Genomic DNA, 18,980 nt, shown 5'->3' on the forward strand with positions numbered 1-18,980 from the left:
TCATTCTGTTGGAACATCTCGATCCTGGATTATGGTTTGGAGACCGGAGAGGGAACATCCTAATTTATCTTTGTATGTTGCACCCTGACCCCCTAGACAGGGGCGTAACAGACCAGTACAGTTATAGTACTTTGTACTTTGCCACATTTATCTTCTTCTTAGCAAGTGTCATGCATTCTGCTTCTCCAGCGTTTTTAAGAGCTGTTGATGATGTCAAATGCAGCTTACGGCCACACCGCTCTCTAAGCGCCCGATCTCGTCCGATCTCGGCAGCCAAATAGAGCCGGGCCTGGTTAGTACTTGGTAGGAAGACCGCCTGGGAATACCAGGTGCTGTAAGCTTTTTTGCTTGGGTTTACGGGCAGCACAAGCTGGTGTTACTGCCTATTTATTCATAGAAATTGTTCTATATTTTCATCAAATTTTGTTCTTTCATTGCTGTTTTGCTACTTTATTGGTTTGCCAACCATCGTGCTTCATTACTAGTAGACCATGTTACGGTCCTGGCCATATGTGTTGTTTTTATTTTCTTTTTCTTATAGGTGCCCTGCCTGATTGGCCGGATTGGGGGGCAGTACAGGAAGCTGATTGGTCCATCCTACACTTCCTGGAGTTTTAAAAGTACGGTTCCCAACAGCTAGCGAGGCTCTTTCTGGCATCAGCACCTGTTTGCTGTTCTTGGTTTCCAAACCGTATTTAGCATTTTTGAATTGTTAGGTTTTGTGCCGTGGTTTTGTTTATAAATTGTATATTTTGTAAATAGTATTAAATCTGTAGGGGTGAACTGCCATTTTCTTTGGACTGTTTTCACATTAGGGAGTTATGGTTAGCGACTGTCTTTTGGTTTGTTTATTTCTATCAGGCTAGCTAGCACTTTCTGTGGGAAATGGCTTATTTTGTTTATTATGTTGGCCTTGGTTCGCCCTGAGTTGTAGTGTCATGTTTTGTTTGACACTTTCTTTCGTTTAAAATAAATATCATTCTGTTGGAACATCTCGATCCTGGATTATGGTTTGGAGACCGGAGAGGGAACATCCTAATTTATCTTTGTATGTTGCACCCTGACCCCCTAGACAGGGGCGTAACAGACCAGTACAGTTATAGTACTTTGTACTTTGCCACATTTATCTTCTTCTTAGCAAGTGTCATGCATTCTGCTTCTCCAGCGTTTTTAAGAGCTGTTGATGATGTCAAATGCAGCTTACGGCCACACCGCTCTCTAAGCGCCCGATCTCGTCCGATCTCGGCAGCCAAATAGAGCCGGGCCTGGTTAGTACTTGGTAGGAAGACCGCCTGGGAATACCAGGTGCTGTAAGCTTTTTTGCTTGGGTTTACGGGCAGCACAAGCTGGTGTTACTGCCTATTTATTCATAGAAATTGTTCTATATTTTCATCAAATTTTGTTCTTTCATTGCTGTTTTGCTACTTTATTGGTTTGCCAACCATCGTGCTTCATTACTAGTAGACCATGTTACGGTCCTGGCCATATGTGTTGTTTTTATTTTCTTGTTCTTATAGGTGCCCTGCCTGATTGGCCGGATTGGGGGGCAGTACAGGAAGCTGATTGGTCCATCCTACACTTCCTGGAGTTTTAAAAGTACGGTTCCCAACAGCAAGCGAGGCTCTTTCTGGCATCAGCACCTGTTTGCTGTTCTTGGTTTCCAAACCTTATTTAGCATTTTTGAATTGTTAGGTTTTGTGACGTGGTTTTGTTATAAATTGTATATTTTGTAAATAGTATTAAATCTGTAGGGGTGAACTGCCATTTTCTTTGGACCGTTTTCACATTAGGGAGTTAGGGTTAGCGACTGTCTTTTGGTTTGTTTATTTCTATCAGGCTAGCTAGCACTTTCTGTGGGAAATGGCTTATTTTGTTTATTATGTTGGCCTTGGTTCGCCCTGAGTTGTGTCATTTTTTGTTTGTCACTTTCTTTCGTTTAAAATAAATATCATTCTGTTGGAACATCTCGATCCTGGATTTTGATTTGGGGATCGGAGAGGGAACATGCTAATTTATCTTTGTATGTTGCACCCTGACCCCCTAGACAGGGGCGTAACAGACCAGTACAGTTATAGTACTTTGTACTTTGCCACATTTATCTTCTTCTTAGCAAGTGTCATGCATTCTGCTTCTCCAGCGTTTTTAAGAGCTGTTGATGATGTCAAATGCAGCTTACGGCCACACCGCTCTCTAAGCGCCCGATCTCGTCCGATCTCGGCAGCCAAATAGAGCCGGGCCTGGTTAGTACTTGGTAGGAAGACCGCCTGGGAATACCAGGTGCTGTAAGCTTTTTTGCTTGGGTTTACGGGCAGCACAAGCTGGTGTTACTGCCTATTTATTCATAGAAATTGTTCTATATTTTCATCAAATTTTGTTCTTTCATTGCTGTTTTGCTACTTTATTGGTTTGCCAACCATCGTGCTTCATTACTAGTAGACCATGTTACGGTCCTGGCCATATGTGTTGTTTTTATTTTCTTGTTCTTATAGGTGCCCTGCCTGATTGGCCGGATTGGGGGGCAGTACAGGAAGCTGATTGGTCCATCCTACACTTCCTGGAGTTTTAAAAGTACGGTTCCCAACAGCAAGCGAGGCTCTTTCTGGCATCAGCACCTGTTTGCTGTTCTTGGTTTCCAAACCTTATTTAGCATTTTTGAATTGTTAGGTTTTGTGACGTGGTTTTGTTATAAATTGTATATTTTGTAAATAGTATTAAATCTGTAGGGGTGAACTGCCATTTTCTTTGGACCGTTTTCACATTAGGGAGTTAGGGTTAGCGACTGTCTTTTGGTTTGTTTATTTCTATCAGGCTAGCTAGCACTTTCTGTGGGAAATGGCTTATTTTGTTTATTATGTTGGCCTTGGTTCGCCATGAGTTGTGTCATTTTTTGTTTGTCACTTTCTTTCGTTTAAAATAAATATCATTCTGTTGGAACATCTCGATCCTGGATTTTGGTTTGGGGATCGGAGAGGGAACATGCTAATTTATCTTTGTATGTTGCACCCTGACCCCCTAGACAGGGGCGTAACAGACCAGTACAGTTATAGTACTTTGTACTTTGCCACATTTATCTTCTTCTTAGTAAGTGTCATGCATTCTGCTTCTCTAGCGTTTTTAAGAGCTGTTGATAATGTCAAATGCAGCTTACGGCCACACCGCTCTCTAAGCGCCCGATCTCGTCCGATCTCGGCAGCCAAATAGAGCCGGGCCTGGTTAGTACTTGGTAGGAAGACCGCCTGGGAATACCAGGTGCTGTAAGCTTTTTTGCTTGGGTTTACAGGCAGCACAAGCTGGTGTTACTGCCTATTTATTCATAGAAATTGTTCTATATTTTCATCAAATTTTGTTCTTTCATTGCTGTTTTGCTACTTTATTGGTTTGCCAACCATCGTGCTTCATTACTAGTAGACCATGTTACGGTCCTGGCCATATGTGTTGTTTTTATTTTCTTTTTCTTATAGGTGCCCTGCCTGATTGGCCGGATTGGGGGGCAGTACAGGAAGCTGATTGGTCCATCCTACACTTCCTGGAGTTTTAAAAGTACGGTTCCCAACAGCTAGCGAGGCTCTTTCTGGCATCAGCACCTGTTTGCTGTTCTTGGTTTCCAAACCTTATTTAGCATTTTTGAATTGTTAGGTTTTGTGCCGTGGTTTTGTTTATAAATTGTATATTTTGTAAATAGTATTAAATCTGTAGGGGTGAACTGCCATTTTCTTTGGACTGTTTTCACATTAGGGAGTTAGGGTTAGCGACTGTCTTTTGGTTTGTTTATTTCTATCAGGCTAGCTAGCACTTTCTGTGGGAAATGGCTTATTTTGTTTATTATGTTGGCCTTGGTTCGCCATGAGTTGTGTCATTTTTTGTTTGTCACTTTCTTTCGTTTAAAATAAATATCATTCTGTTGGAACATCTCGATCCTGGATTTTGGTTTGGGGATCGGAGAGGGAACATGCTAATTTATCTTTGTATGTTGCACCCTGACCCCCTAGACAGGGGCGTAACAGACCAGTACAGTTATAGTACTTTGTACTTTGTCACATTTATCTTCTTCTTAGCAAGTGTCATGCATTCTGCTTCTCCAGCGTTTTTAAGAGCTGTTGATGATGTCAAATGCAGCTTACGGCCCCACCGCTCTCTAAGCGCTCGATCTCGTCCGATCTCGGCAGCCAAATAGAGCCGAGCCTGGTTAGTACTTGGTAGGAAGACCGCCTGGGAATACCAGGTGCTGTAAGCTTTTTTGCTTGGGTTTACGGGCAGCACAAGCTGGTGTTACTGCCTATTTATTCATAGAAATTGTTCTATATTTTCATCAAATTTTGTTCTTTCATTGCTGTTTTGCTACTTTATTGGTTTGCCAACCATCGTGCTTCATTACTAGTAGACCATGTTACGGTCCTGGCCATATGTGTTGTTTTTATTTTCTTGTTCTTATAGGTGCCCTGCCTGATTGGCCGGATTGGGGGGCAGTACAGGAAGCTGATTGGTCCATCCTACACTTCCTGGAGTTTTAAAAGTACGGTTCCCAACAGCAAGCGAGGCTCTTTCTGGCATCAGCACCTGTTTGCTGTTCTTGGTTTCCAAACCTTATTTAGCATTTTTGAATTGTTAGGTTTTGTGACGTGGTTTTGTTATAAATTGTATATTTTGTAAATAGTATTAAATCTGTAGGGGTGAACTGCCATTTTCTTTGGACCGTTTTCACATTAGGGAGTTAGGGTTAGCGACTGTCTTTTGGTTTGTTTATTTCTATCAGGCTAGCTAGCACTTTCTGTGGGAAATGGCTTATTTTGTTTATTATGTTGGCCTTGGTTCGCCCTGAGTTGTAGTGTCATGTTTTGTTTGACACTTTCTTTCGTTTAAAATAAATATCATTCTGTTGGAACATCTCGATCCTGGATTATGGTTTGGAGACCGGAGAGGGAACATCCTAATTTATCTTTGTATGTTGCACCCTGACCCCCTAGACAGGGGTGTAACAGACCAGTACAGTTATAGTACTTTGTACTTTGCCACATTTATCTTCTTCTTAGCAAGTGTCATGCATTCTGCTTCTCCAGCGTTTTTAAGAGCTGTTGATGATGTCAAATGCAGCTTACGGCCACACCGCTCTCTAAGCGCCCGATCTCGTCCGATCTCGGCAGCCAAATAGAGCCGGGCCTGGTTAGTACTTGGTAGGAAGACCGCCTGGGAATACCAGGTGCTGTAAGCTTTTTTGCTTGGGTTTACGGGCAGCACAAGCTGGTGTTACTGCCTATTTATTCATAGAAATTGTTCTATATTTTCATCAAATTTTGTTCTTTCATTGCTGTTTTGCTACTTTATTGGTTTGCCAACCATCGTGCTTCATTACTAGTAGACCATGTTACGGTCCTGGCCATATGTGTTGTTTTTATTTTCTTTTTCTTATAGGTGCCCTGCCTGATTGGCCGGATTGGGGGGCAGTACAGGAAGCTGATTGGTCCATCCTACACTTCCTGGAGTTTTAAAAGTACGGTTCCCAACAGCTAGCGAGGCTCTTTCTGGCATCAGCACCTGTTTGCTGTTCTTGGTTTCCAAACCGTATTTAGCATTTTTGAATTGTTAGGTTTTGTGCCGTGGTTTTGTTTATAAATTGTATATTTTGTAAATAGTATTAAATCTGTAGGGGTGAACTGCCATTTTCTTTGGACTGTTTTCACATTAGGGAGTTATGGTTAGCGACTGTCTTTTGGTTTGTTTATTTCTATCAGGCTAGCTAGCACTTTCTGTGGGAAATGGCTTATTTTGTTTATTATGTTGGCCTTGGTTCGCCCTGAGTTGTAGTGTCATGTTTTGTTTGACACTTTCTTTCGTTTAAAATAAATATCATTCTGTTGGAACATCTCGATCCTGGATTATGGTTTGGAGACCGGAGAGGGAACATCCTAATTTATCTTTGTATGTTGCACCCTGACCCCCTAGACAGGGGCGTAACAGACCAGTACAGTTATAGTACTTTGTACTTTGCCACATTTATCTTCTTCTTAGCAAGTGTCATGCATTCTGCTTCTCCAGCGTTTTTAAGAGCTGTTGATGATGTCAAATGCAGCTTACGGCCACACCGCTCTCTAAGCGCCCGATCTCGTCCGATCTCGGCAGCCAAATAGAGCCGGGCCTGGTTAGTACTTGGTAGGAAGACCGCCTGGGAATACCAGGTGCTGTAAGCTTTTTTGCTTGGGTTTACGGGCAGCACAAGCTGGTGTTACTGCCTATTTATTCATAGAAATTGTTCTATATTTTCATCAAATTTTGTTCTTTCATTGCTGTTTTGCTACTTTATTGGTTTGCCAACCATCGTGCTTCATTACTAGTAGACCATGTTACGGTCCTGGCCATATGTGTTGTTTTTATTTTCTTGTTCTTATAGGTGCCCTGCCTGATTGGCCGGATTGGGGGGCAGTACAGGAAGCTGATTGGTCCATCCTACACTTCCTGGAGTTTTAAAAGTACGGTTCCCAACAGCAAGCGAGGCTCTTTCTGGCATCAGCACCTGTTTGCTGTTCTTGGTTTCCAAACCTTATTTAGCATTTTTGAATTGTTAGGTTTTGTGACGTGGTTTTGTTATAAATTGTATATTTTGTAAATAGTATTAAATCTGTAGGGGTGAACTGCCATTTTCTTTGGACCGTTTTCACATTAGGGAGTTAGGGTTAGCGACTGTCTTTTGGTTTGTTTATTTCTATCAGGCTAGCTAGCACTTTCTGTGGGAAATGGCTTATTTTGTTTATTATGTTGGCCTTGGTTCGCCATGAGTTGTGTCATTTTTTGTTTGTCACTTTCTTTCGTTTAAAATAAATATCATTCTGTTGGAACATCTCGATCCTGGATTTTGGTTTGGGGATCGGAGAGGGAACATGCTAATTTATCTTTGTATGTTGCACCCTGACCCCCTAGACAGGGGCGTAACAGACCAGTACAGTTATAGTACTTTGTACTTTGCCACATTTATCTTCTTCTTAGTAAGTGTCATGCATTCTGCTTCTCTAGCGTTTTTAAGAGCTGTTGATGATGTCAAATGCAGCTTACGGCCCCACCGCTCTCTAAGCGCCCGATCTCGTCCGATCTCGGCAGCCAAATAGAGCCGGGCCTGGTTAGTACTTGGTAGGAAGACCGCCTGGGAATACCAGGTGCTGTAAGCTTTTTTGCTTGGGTTTACGGGCAGCACAAGCTGGTGTTACTGCCTATTTATTCATAGAAATTGTTCTATATTTTCATCAAATTTTGTTCTTTCATTGCTGTTTTGCTACATTATTGGTTTGCCAACCATCGTGCTTCATTACTAGTAGACCATGTTACGGTCCTGGCCATATGTGTTGTTTTTATTTTCTTTTTCTTATAGGTGCCCTGCCTGATTGGCCGGATTGGGGGGCAGTACAGGAAGCTGATTGGTCCATCCTACACTTCCTGGAGTTTTAAAAGTACGGTTCCCAACAGCTAGCGAGGCTCTTTCTGGCATCAGCACCTGTTTGCTGTTCTTGGTTTCCAAACCTTATTTAGCATTTTTGAATTGTTAGGTTTTGTGCCGTGGTTTTGTTTATAAATTGTATATTTTGTAAATAGTATTAAATCTGTAGGGGTGAACTGCCATTTTCTTTGGACTGTTTTCACATTAGGGAGTTATGGTTAGCGACTGTCTTTTGGTTTGTTTATTTCTATCAGGCTAGCTAGCACTTTCTGTGGGAAATGGCTTATTTTGTTTATTATGTTGGCCTTGGTTCGCCCTGAGTTGTAGTGTCATGTTTTGTTTGACACTTTCTTTCGTTTAAAATAAATATCATTCTGTTGGAACATCTCGATCCTGGATTATGGTTTGGAGACCGGAGAGGGAACATCCTAATTTATCTTTGTATGTTGCACCCTGACCCCCTAGACAGGGGCGTAACAGACCAGTACAGTTATAGTACTTTGTACTTTGCCACATTTATCTTCTTCTTAGCAAGTGTCATGCATTCTGCTTCTCCAGCGTTTTTAAGAGCTGTTGATGATGTCAAATGCAGCTTACGGCCACACCGCTCTCTAAGCGCCCGATCTCGTCCGATCTCGGCAGCCAAATAGAGCCGGGCCTGGTTAGTACTTGGTAGGAAGACCGCCTGGGAATACCAGGTGCTGTAAGCTTTTTTGCTTGGGTTTACGGGCAGCACAAGCTGGTGTTACTGCCTATTTATTCATAGAAATTGTTCTATATTTTCATCAAATTTTGTTCTTTCATTGCTGTTTTGCTACTTTATTGGTTTGCCAACCATCGTGCTTCATTACTAGTAGACCATGTTACGGTCCTGGCCATATGTGTTGTTTTTATTTTCTTGTTCTTATAGGTGCCCTGCCTGATTGGCCGGATTGGGGGGCAGTACAGGAAGCTGATTGGTCCATCCTACACTTCCTGGAGTTTTAAAAGTACGGTTCCCAACAGCAAGCGAGGCTCTTTCTGGCATCAGCACCTGTTTGCTGTTCTTGGTTTCCAAACCTTATTTAGCATTTTTGAATTGTTAGGTTTTGTGACGTGGTTTTGTTATAAATTGTATATTTTGTAAATAGTATTAAATCTGTAGGGGTGAACTGCCATTTTCTTTGGACCGTTTTCACATTAGGGAGTTAGGGTTAGCGACTGTCTTTTGGTTTGTTTATTTCTATCAGGCTAGCTAGCACTTTCTGTGGGAAATGGCTTATTTTGTTTATTATGTTGGCCTTGGTTCGCCCTGAGTTGTGTCATTTTTTGTTTGTCACTTTCTTTCGTTTAAAATAAATATCATTCTGTTGGAACATCTCGATCCTGGATTTTGGTTTGGGGATCGGAGAGGGAACATGCTAATTTATCTTTGTATGTTGCACCCTGACCCCCTAGACAGGGGCGTAACAGACCAGTACAGTTATAGTACTTTGTACTTTGCCACATTTATCTTCTTCTTAGCAAGTGTCATGCATTCTGCTTCTCCAGCGTTTTTAAGAGCTGTTGATGATGTCAAATGCAGCTTACGGCCCCACCGCTCTCTAAGCGCCCGATCTCGTCCGATCTCGGCAGCCAAATAGAGCCGGGCCTGGTTAGTACTTGGTAGGAAGACCGCCTGGGAATACCAGGTGCTGTAAGCTTTTTTGCTTGGGTTTACGGGCAGCACAAGCTGGTGTTACTGCCTATTTATTCATAGAAATTGTTCTATATTTTCATCAAATTTTGTTCTTTCATTGCTGTTTTGCTACTTTATTGGTTTGCCAACCATCGTGCTTCATTACTAGTAGACCATGTTACGGTCCTGGCCATATGTGTTGTTTTTATTTTGTTGTTCTTATAGGTGCCCTGCCTGATTGGCCGGATTGGGGGGCAGTACAGGAAGCTGATTGGTCCATCCTACACTTCCTGGAGTTTTAAAAGTACGGTTCCCAACAGCTAGCGAGGCTCTTTCTGGCATCAGCACCTGTTTGCTGTTCTTGGTTTCCAAACCTTATTTAGCATTTTTGAATTGTTAGGTTTTGTGCCGTGGTTTTGTTTATAAATTGTATATTTTGTAAATAGTATTAAATCTGTAGGGGTGAACTGCCATTTTCTTTGGAGTGTTTTCACATTAGGGAGTTAGGGTTAGCGACTGTCTTTTGGTTTGTTTATTTCTATCAGGCTAGCTAGCACTTTCTGTGGGAAATGGCTTATTTTGTTTATTATGTTGGCCTTGGTTCGCCCTGAGTTGTAGTGTCATGTTTTGTTTGACACTTTCTTTCGTTTAAAATAAATATCATTCTGTTGGAACATCTCGATCCTGGATTTTGGTTTGGGGATCGGAGAGGGAACATGCTAATTTATCTTTGTATGTTGCACCCTGACCCCCTAGACAGCGGCGTAACAGACCAGTACAGTTATAGTACTTTGTACTTTGCCACATTTATCTTCTTCTTAGCAAGTGTCATGCATTCTGCTTCTCCAGCGTTTTTAGGAGCTGTTGATGATGTCAAATGCAGCTTACGGCCACACCGCTCTCTAAGCGCCCGATCTCGTCCGATCTCGGCAGCCAAATAGAGCCGGGCCTGGTTAGTACTTGGTAGGAAGACCGCCTGGGAATACCAGGTGCTGTAAGTTTTTTTGCTTGGGTTTACGGGCAGCACAAGCTGGTGTTACTGCCTATTTATTCATAGAAATTGTTCCATATTTTCATCAAATTTTGTTCTTTCATTGCTGTTTTGCTACTTTATTGGTTTGTCAACCATCGTGCTTCATTACTAGTAGACCATGTTACGGTCCTGGCCATATGTGTTGTTTTTATTTTGTTGTTCTTATAGGTGCCCTGCCTTATCTGCCGGATTGGGGGGCAGTACAGGAAGCTGATTGGTCCATCCTTCACTTCCTGGAGTTTTAAAAGTACGGTTCCCAACAGCTAGCGAGGCTCTTTCTGGCAGCAGCACCTGTTTGCTGTTCTTGGTTTCCAAACCTTATTTAGCATTTTTGAATTGTTAGGTTTTGTGCCGTGGTTTTGTTTATAAATTGTATATTTTGTAAATAGTATTAAATCTGTAGGGGTGAACTGCCATTTTCTTTGGAGTGTTTACACATTAGGGAGTTAGGGTTAGCGACTATCTTTTGGTTTGTTTATTTTTATCAGGCTAGCTAACACTTTCTGTGGGAAATGGCTTATTTTGTTTATTATGTTGGCCTTGGTTCGCCATGAGTTGTAGTGTCATGTTTTGTTTGACACTTTCTTTCGTTTAAAATAAATATCATTCTGTTGGAACATCTCAATCCTGGATTTTGGTTTGAGGATCGGAGAGGGAACATCCAAATTTATCTTTGTATGTTTCACCCTGACCCCCTAGACAGGGGCGTAACAGACCAGTACAGTTATAGTACTTTGTACTTTGCCATATTTATCTTCTTCTTAGCAAGTGTCATGCATTCTGCTTCTCCAGCGTTTTTAAGAGCTGTTGATGATGTCAAATGCAGCTTACGGCCACACCGCTCTCTAAGCGCCCGATCTCGTCCGATCTCGGCAGCCAAATAGAGCCGGGCCTGGTTAGTACTTGGTAGGAAGACCGCCTGGGAATACCAGGTGCTGTAAGCTTTTTTGCTTGGGTTTACGGGCAGCACAAGCTGGTGTTACTGCCTATTTATTCATAGAAATTGTTCTATATTTTCATCAAATTTTGTTCTTTCATTGCTGTTTTGCTACTTTATTGGTTTGCCAACCATCGTGCTTCATTACTAGTAGACCATGTTACGGTCCTGGCCATATGTGTTGTTTTTATTTTCTTGTTCTTATAGGTGCCCTGCCTGATTGGCCGGATTGGGGGGCAGTACAGGAAGCTGATTGGTCCATCCTACACTTCCTGGAGTTTTAAAAGTACGGTTCCCAACAGCAAGCGAGGCTCTTTCTGGCATCAGCACCTGTTTGCTGTTCTTGGTTTCCAAACCTTATTTAGCATTTTTGAATTGTTAGGTTTTGTGACGTGGTTTTGTTATAAATTGTATATTTTGTAAATAGTATTAAATCTGTAGGGGTGAACTGCCATTTTCTTTGGACCGTTTTCACATTAGGGAGTTAGGGTTAGCGACTGTCTTTTGGTTTGTTTATTTCTATCAGGCTAGCTAGCACTTTCTGTGGGAAATGGCTTATTTTGTTTATTATGTTGGCCTTGGTTCGCCATGAGTTGTGTCATTTTTTGTTTGTCACTTTCTTTCGTTTAAAATAAATATCATTCTGTTGGAACATCTCGATCCTGGATTTTGGTTTGGGGATCGGAGAGGGAACATGCTAATTTATCTTTGTATGTTGCACCCTGACCCCCTAGACAGGGGCGTAACAGACCAGTACAGTTATAGTACTTTGTACTTTGCCACATTTATCTTCTTCTTAGCAAGTGTCATGCATTCTGCTTCTCCAGCGTTTTTAAGAGCTGTTGATGATGTCAAATGCAGCTTACGGCCCCACCGCTCTCTAAGCGCTCGATCTCGTCCGATCTCGGCAGCCAAATAGAGCCGAGCCTGGTTAGTACTTGGTAGGAAGACCGCCTGGGAATACCAGGTGCTGTAAGCTTTTTTGCTTTGGTTTACGGGCAGCACAAGCTGGTGTTACTGCCTATTTATTCATAGAAATTGTTCTATATTTTCATCAAATTTTGTTCTTTCATTGCTGTTTTGCTACTTTATTGGTTTGCCAACCATCGTGCTTCATTACTAGTAGACCATGTTACGGTCCTGGCCATATGTGTTGTTTTTATTTTCTTGTTCTTATAGGTGCCCTGCCTGATTGGCCGGATTGGGGGGCAGTACAGGAAGCTGATTGGTCCATCCTACACTTCCTGGAGTTTTAAAAGTACGGTTCCCAACAGCAAGCGAGGCTCTTTCTGGCATCAGCACCTGTTTGCTGTTCTTGGTTTCCAAACCTTATTTAGCATTTTTGAATTGTTAGGTTTTGTGACGTGGTTTTGTTATAAATTGTATATTTTGTAAATAGTATTAAATCTGTAGGGGTGAACTGCCATTTTCTTTGGACCGTTTTCACATTAGGGAGTTAGGGTTAGCGACTGTCTTTTGGTTTGTTTATTTCTATCAGGCTAGCTAGCACTTTCTGTGGGAAATGGCTTATTTTGTTTATTATGTTGGCCTTGGTTCGCCATGAGTTGTGTCATTTTTTGTTTGTCACTTTCTCTCGTTTAAAATAAATATCATTCTGTTGGAACATCTCGATCCTGGATTTTGGTTTGGGGATCGGAGAGGGAACATGCTAATTTATCTTTGTATGTTGCACCCTAACCCCCTAGACAGGGGCGTAACAGACCAGTACAGTTATAGTACTTTGTACTTTGCCACATTTATCTTCTTCTTAGCAAGTGTCATGCATTCTGCTTCTCCAGCGTTTTTAAGAGCTGTTGATGATGTCAAATGCAGCTTACGGCCCCACCGCTCTCTAAGCGCTCGATCTCGTCCGATCTCGGCAGCCAAATAGAGCCGGGCCTGGTTAGTACTTGGTAGGAAGACCGCCTGGGAATACCAGGTGCTGTAAGCTTTTTTGCTTGGGTTTACGGGCAGCACAAGCTGGTGTTACTGCCTATTTATTCATAGAAATTGTTCTATATTTTCATCAAATTTTGTTCTTTCATTGCTGTTTTGCTACTTTATTGGTTTGCCAACCATAGTGCTTCATTACTAGTAGACCATGTTACGGTCCTGGCCATATGTGTTGTTTTTATTTTGTTGTTCTTATAGGTGCCCTGCCTGATTGGCCGGATTGGGGGGCAGTACAGGAAGCTGATTGGTCCATCCTACACTTCCTGGAGTTTTAAAAGTACGGTTCCCAACAGCTAGCGAGGCTCTTTCTGGCATCAGCACCTGTTTGCTGTTCTTGGTTTCCAAACCTTATTTAGCATTTTTGAATTGTTAGGTTTTGTGCCGTGGTTTTGTTTATAAATTGTATATTTTGTAAATAGTATTAAATCTGTAGGGGTGAACTGCCATTTTCTTTGGACTGTTTTCACATTAGGGAGTTAGGGTTAGCGACTGTCTTTTGGTTTGTTTATTTCTATCAGGCTAGCTAGCACTTTCTGTGGGAAATGGCTTATTTTGTTTATTATGTTGGCCTTGGTTCGCCCTGAGTTGTAGTGTCATGTTTTGTTTGACACTTTCTTTCGTTTAAAATAAATATCATTCTGTTGGAACATCTCGATCCTGGATTTTGGTTTGGGGATCGGAGAGGGAACATGCTAATTTATCTTTGTATGTTGCACCCTGACCCCCTAGACAGGGGCGTAACAGACCAGTACAGTTATAGTACTTTGTACTTTGCCACATTTATCTTCTTCTTAGCAAGTGTCATGCATTCTGCTTCTCCAGCGTTTTTAAGAGCTGTTGATGATGTCAAATGCAGCTTACGGCCACACTGCTCTCTAAGCGCCCGATCCCGTCCGATCTCAGCAGCCAAATATGGCCGGGCCTTGTTAGTACTTGGTAGGAAGACCGCCTGGGAATACCACGTGCTGTAAGCTTCTTTGCTTGGGTTTACGGGCAGCACAAGCTGGTGTTACTGCCTATTTATTCATAGAAATTGTTCTATATTTTCATCAAATTTTGTTCTTTCATTGCTGTTTTGCTACTTTATTGGTTTGCCAACCATCGTGCTTCATTACTAGTAGACCATGTTACAGTCCTGGCCATATGTGTTGTTTTTATTTTCTTGTTCTTATAGGTGCCCTGCCTGATTGGCCGGATTGGGGGGCAGTACAGGAAGCTGATTGGTCCATCCTACACTTCCTGGAGTTTTAAAAGTACGGTTCCCAACAGCTAGCGAGGCTCTTTCTGGCATCAGCACCTGTTTGCTGTTCTTGGTTTCCAAACCTTATTTAGCATTTTTGAATTGTTAGGTTTTGTGCCGTGGATTTGTTTATAAATTGTATATTTTGTAAATAGTATTAAATCTGTAGGGGTGAACTGCCATTTTCTTTGGAGTGTTTTCACATTAGGGAGTTAGGGTTAGCGACTATCTTTTGGTTTGTTTATTTCTATCAGGCTAGCTAACACTTTCGGTGGGAAATGGCTTATTTTGTTTATTATGTTGGCCTTGGTTCGCCCTGAGTTGTAGAGTCATGTTTTGTTTGACACTTTCTTTCGTTTAAAATAAATATCATTCTGTTGGAACATCTCAATCCTGGATTTTGGTTTGAGGATCGGAGAGGGAACATCCAAATTTATCTTTGTCTGTTTCACCCTGACCCCCTAGACAGGGGCGTAACAGACCAGTACAGTTATAATACTTTGTACTTTGCCATATTTATCTTCTTCTTAGCAAGTGTCATGCATTCTGCTTCTCCAGCGTTTTTAAGAGCTGTTGATGATGTCAAATGCAGCTTACGGCCACACCGCTCTCTAAGCGCCCGATCTCGTCCGATCTCGGCAGCCAAATAGAGCCGGGCCTGGTTAGTACTTGGTAGGAAGACCGCCTGGGAATACCAGGTGCTGTAAGCTTTTTTGCTTGGGTTTACGGGCAGCACAAGCTGGTGTTACTGCCTATTTATTCATAGAAATTGTTCTATATTTTCATCAAATTTTGTTCTTTCATTGCTGTTTTGCTACTTTATTGGTTTGCCAACCATCGTGCTTCATTACTAGTAGACCATGTTACGGTCCTGGCCATATGTGTTGTTTTTATTTTCTTGTTCTTATAGGTGCCCTGCCTGATTGGCCGGATTGGGGGGCAGTACAGGAAGCTGATTGGTCCATCCTACACTTCCTGGAGTTTTAAAAGTACGGTTCCTAACAGCAAGCGAGGCTCTATCTGGCATCAGCACCTGTTTGCTGTTCTTGGTTTCCAAACCTTATTTAGCATTTTTGAATTGTTAGGTTTTGTGACGTGGTTTTGTTATAAATTGTATATTTTGTAAATAGTATTAAATCTGTAGGGGTGAACTGCCATTTTCTTTGGACCGTTTTCACATTAGGGAGTTAGGGTTAGCGACTGTCTTTTGGTTTGTTTATTTCTATCAGGCTAGCTAGCACTTTCTGTGGGAAATGGCTTATTTTGTTTATTATGTTGGCCTTGGTTCGCCATGAGTTGTGTCATTTTTTGTTTGTCACTTTCTTTCGTTTAAAATAAATATCATTCTGTTGGAACATCTCGATCCTGGATTTTGGTTTGGGGATCGGAGAGGGAACATGCTAATTTATCTTTGTATGTTGCACCCTGACCCCCTAGACAGGGGCGTAACAGACCAGTACAGTTATAGTACTTTGTACTTTGCCACATTTATCTTCTTCTTAGCAAGTGTCATGCATTCTGCTTCTCCAGCGTTTTTAAGAGCTGTTGATGATGTCAAATGCAGCTTACGGCCCCACCGCTCTCTAAGCGCCCGATCTCGTCCGATCTCGGCAGCCAAATAGAGCCGGGCCTGGTTAGTACTTGGTAGGAAGACCGCCTGGGAATACCAGGTGCTGTAAGCTTTTTTGCTTGGGTTTACGGGCAGCACAAGCTGGTGTTACTGCCTATTTATTCATAGAAATTGTTCTATATTTTCATCAAATTTTGTTCTTTCATTGCTGTTTTGCTACTTTATTGGTTTGCCAACCATCGTGCTTCATTACTAGTAGACCATGTTACGGTCCTGGCCATATGTGTTGTTTTTATTTTCTTGTTCTTATAGGTGCCCTGCCTGATTGGCCGGATTGGGGGGCAGTACAGGAAGCAGATTGGTCCATCCTACACTTCCTGGAGTTTTAAAAGTACGGTTCCCAACAGCAAGCGAGGCTCTTTCTGGCATCAGCACCTGTTTGCTGTTCTTGGTTTCCAAACCGTATTTAGCATTTTTGAATTGTTAGGTTTTGTGACGTGGTTTTGTTATAAATTGTATATTTTGTAAATAGTATTAAATCTGTAGGGGTGAACTGCCATTTTCTTTGGACCGTTTTCACATTAGGGAGTTAGGGTTAGCGACTGTCTTTTGGTTTGTTTATTTCTATCAGGCTAGCTAGCACTTTCTGTGGGAAATGGCTTATTTTGTTTATTATGTTGGCCTTGGTTCGCCATGAGTTGTGTCATTTTTTGTTTGTCACTTTCTTTCGTTTAAAATAAATATCATTCTGTTGGAACATCTCGATCCTGGATTTTGGTTTGGGGATCGGAGAGGGAACATGCTAATTTATCTTTGTATGTTGCACCCTGACCCCCTAGACAGGGGCGTAACAGACCAGTACAGTTATAGTACTTTGTACTTTGCCACATTTATCTTCTTCTTAGCAAGTGTCATGCATTCTGCTTCTCTAGCGTTTTTAAGAGCTGTTGATGATGTCAAATGCAGCTTATGGCCACACCGCTCTCTAAGCGCCCGATCTCGTCCGATCTCGGCAGCCAAATAGAGCCGGGCCTGGTTAGTACTTGGTAGGAAGACCGCCTGGGAATACCAGGTGCTGTAAGCTTTTTTGCTTGGGTTTACGGGCAGCACAAGCTGGTGTTACTGCCTATTTATTCATAGAAATTGTTCTATATTTTCATCAAATTTTGTTCTTTCATTGCTGTTTTGCTACTTTATTGGTTTGCCAACCATCGTGCTTCATTACTAGTAGACCATGTTACGGTCCTGGCCATATGTGTTGTTTTTATTTTGTTGTTCTTATAGGTGCCCTGCCTGATTGGCCGGATTGGGGGGCAGTACAGGAAGCTGATTGGTCCATCCTACACTTCCTGGAGTTTTAAAAGTACGGTTCCCAACAGCAAGCGAGGCTCTTTCTGGCATCAGCACCTGTTTGCTGTTCTTGGTTTCCAAACCTTATTTAGCATTTTTGAATTGTTAGGTTTTGTGCCGTGGTTTTGTTTATAAATTGTATATTTTGTAAATAGTATTAAATCTGTAGGGGTGAACTGCCATTTTCTTTGGACCGTTTTCACATTAGGGAGTTAGGGTTAGCGACTGTCTTTTGGTTTGTTTATTTCTATCAGGCTAGCTAGCACTTTCTGTGGGAAATGGCTTATTTTGTTTATTATGTTGGCCTTGGTTCGCCATGAGTTGTGTCATTTTTTGTTTGTCACTTTCTTTCGTTTAAAATAAATATCATTCTGTTGGAACATCTCGATCCTGGATTTTGGTTTGGGGATCGGAGAGGGAACATGCTAATTTATCTTTGTATGTTGCACCCTGACCCCCTAGACAGGGGCGTAACAGACCAGTACAGTTATAGTACTTTGTACTTTGCCACATTTATCTTCTTCTTAGCAAGTGTCATGCATTCTGCTTCTCCAGCGTTTTTAAGAGCTGTTGATGATGTCAAATGCAGCTTACGGCCCCACCGCTCTCTAAGCGCCCGATCTCGTCCGATCTCGGCAGCCAAATAGAGCCGGGCCTGGTTAGTACTTGGTAGGAAGACCGCCTGGGAATACCAGGTGCTGTAAGCTTTTTTGCTTGGGTTTACGGGCAGCACAAGCTGGTGTTACTGCCTATTTATTCATAGAAATTGTTCTATATTTTCATCAAATTTTGTTCTTTCATTGCTGTTTTGCTACTTTATTGGTTTGCCAACCATCGTGCTTCATTACTAGTAGACCATGTTACGGTCCTGGCCATATGTGTTGTTTTTATTTTGTTGTTCTTATAGGTGCCCTGCCTGATTGGCCGGATTGGGGGGCAGTACAGGAAGCTGATTGGTCCATCCTACACTTCCTGGAGTTTTAAAAGTACGGTTCCCAACAGCTAGCGAGGCTCTTTCTGGCATCAGCACCTGTTTGCTGTTCTTGGTTTCCAAACCTTATTTAGCATTTTTGAATTGTTAGGTTTTGTGCCGTGGTTTTGTTTATAAATTGTATATTTTGTAAATAGTATTAAATCTGTAGGGGTGAACTGCCATTTTCTTTGGACCGTTTTCACATTAGGGAGTTAGGGTTAGCGACTGTCTTTTGGTTTGTTTATTTCTATCAGGCTAGCTAGCACTTTCTGTGGGAAATGGCTTATTTTGTTTATTATGTTGGCCTTGGTTCGCCCTGAGTTGTGTCATTTTTTGTTTGTCACTTTCTTTCGTTTAAAATAAATATATTTCTGTTGGAACATCTCAATCCTGGATTTTGGTTTGGGGATCGGAGAGGGAACATGCTAATTTATCTTTGTATGTTGCACCCTGACCCCCTAGACAGGGGCGTAACAGACCAGTACAGTTATAGTACTTTGTACTTTGCCACATTTATCTTCTTCTTAGCAAGTGTCATGCATTCTGCTTCTCCAGCGTTTTTAAGAGCTGTTGATGATGTCAAATGCAGCTTACGGCCCCACCGCTCTCTAAGCGCCCGATCTCGTCCGATCTCGGCAGCCAAATAGAGCCGGGCCTGGTTAGTACTTGGTAGGAAGACCGCCTGGGAATACCAGGTGCTGTAAGCTTTTTTGCTTGGGTTTACGGGCAGCACAAGCTGGTGTTACTGCCTATTTATTCATAGAAATTGTTCTATATTTTCATCAAATTTTGTTCTTTCATTGCTGTTTTGCTACTTTATTGGTTTGCCAACCATCGTGCTTCA

General features: G+C 42.0%; 20 pseudogenes; all 20 read left to right on the forward strand.

Annotated features, from left to right (window-relative positions):
- Positions 1-222: 222 nt before the first annotated feature.
- Positions 223-341, forward strand: LOC137115146 (5S ribosomal RNA; annotated as a pseudogene).
- Positions 342-1,198: 857 nt separating this feature from the next.
- Positions 1,199-1,317, forward strand: LOC137115147 (5S ribosomal RNA; annotated as a pseudogene).
- Positions 1,318-2,170: 853 nt separating this feature from the next.
- LOC137115148 (5S ribosomal RNA) lies at positions 2,171-2,289 on the forward strand (annotated as a pseudogene).
- Positions 2,290-3,142: 853 nt separating this feature from the next.
- LOC137115149 (5S ribosomal RNA) lies at positions 3,143-3,261 on the forward strand (annotated as a pseudogene).
- Positions 3,262-4,115: 854 nt separating this feature from the next.
- LOC137114712 (5S ribosomal RNA) lies at positions 4,116-4,234 on the forward strand (annotated as a pseudogene).
- Positions 4,235-5,090: 856 nt separating this feature from the next.
- LOC137115150 (5S ribosomal RNA) lies at positions 5,091-5,209 on the forward strand (annotated as a pseudogene).
- Positions 5,210-6,066: 857 nt separating this feature from the next.
- On the forward strand, positions 6,067-6,185 carry LOC137115152 (5S ribosomal RNA; annotated as a pseudogene).
- Positions 6,186-7,038: 853 nt separating this feature from the next.
- Positions 7,039-7,157, forward strand: LOC137114530 (5S ribosomal RNA; annotated as a pseudogene).
- An 857-nt stretch (positions 7,158-8,014) lies between these two features.
- On the forward strand, positions 8,015-8,133 carry LOC137115153 (5S ribosomal RNA; annotated as a pseudogene).
- An 853-nt stretch (positions 8,134-8,986) lies between these two features.
- Positions 8,987-9,105, forward strand: LOC137114531 (5S ribosomal RNA; annotated as a pseudogene).
- Positions 9,106-9,962: 857 nt separating this feature from the next.
- LOC137115240 (5S ribosomal RNA) lies at positions 9,963-10,081 on the forward strand (annotated as a pseudogene).
- An 857-nt stretch (positions 10,082-10,938) lies between these two features.
- LOC137115154 (5S ribosomal RNA) lies at positions 10,939-11,057 on the forward strand (annotated as a pseudogene).
- An 853-nt stretch (positions 11,058-11,910) lies between these two features.
- On the forward strand, positions 11,911-12,029 carry LOC137114713 (5S ribosomal RNA; annotated as a pseudogene).
- Positions 12,030-12,882: 853 nt separating this feature from the next.
- Positions 12,883-13,001, forward strand: LOC137114658 (5S ribosomal RNA; annotated as a pseudogene).
- Positions 13,002-13,858: 857 nt separating this feature from the next.
- On the forward strand, positions 13,859-13,977 carry LOC137114810 (5S ribosomal RNA; annotated as a pseudogene).
- An 857-nt stretch (positions 13,978-14,834) lies between these two features.
- On the forward strand, positions 14,835-14,953 carry LOC137115155 (5S ribosomal RNA; annotated as a pseudogene).
- An 853-nt stretch (positions 14,954-15,806) lies between these two features.
- LOC137114532 (5S ribosomal RNA) lies at positions 15,807-15,925 on the forward strand (annotated as a pseudogene).
- An 853-nt stretch (positions 15,926-16,778) lies between these two features.
- Positions 16,779-16,897, forward strand: LOC137115209 (5S ribosomal RNA; annotated as a pseudogene).
- An 854-nt stretch (positions 16,898-17,751) lies between these two features.
- LOC137114533 (5S ribosomal RNA) lies at positions 17,752-17,870 on the forward strand (annotated as a pseudogene).
- An 854-nt stretch (positions 17,871-18,724) lies between these two features.
- On the forward strand, positions 18,725-18,843 carry LOC137114534 (5S ribosomal RNA; annotated as a pseudogene).
- Positions 18,844-18,980: the final 137 nt, after the last annotated feature.

The sequence above is a fragment of the Channa argus genome, unplaced genomic scaffold (genome assembly GCF_033026475.1).
Source record: "Channa argus isolate prfri unplaced genomic scaffold, Channa argus male v1.0 Contig020, whole genome shotgun sequence".
NCBI classification, from domain to species: Eukaryota; Metazoa; Chordata; class Actinopteri; order Anabantiformes; family Channidae; genus Channa; species Channa argus.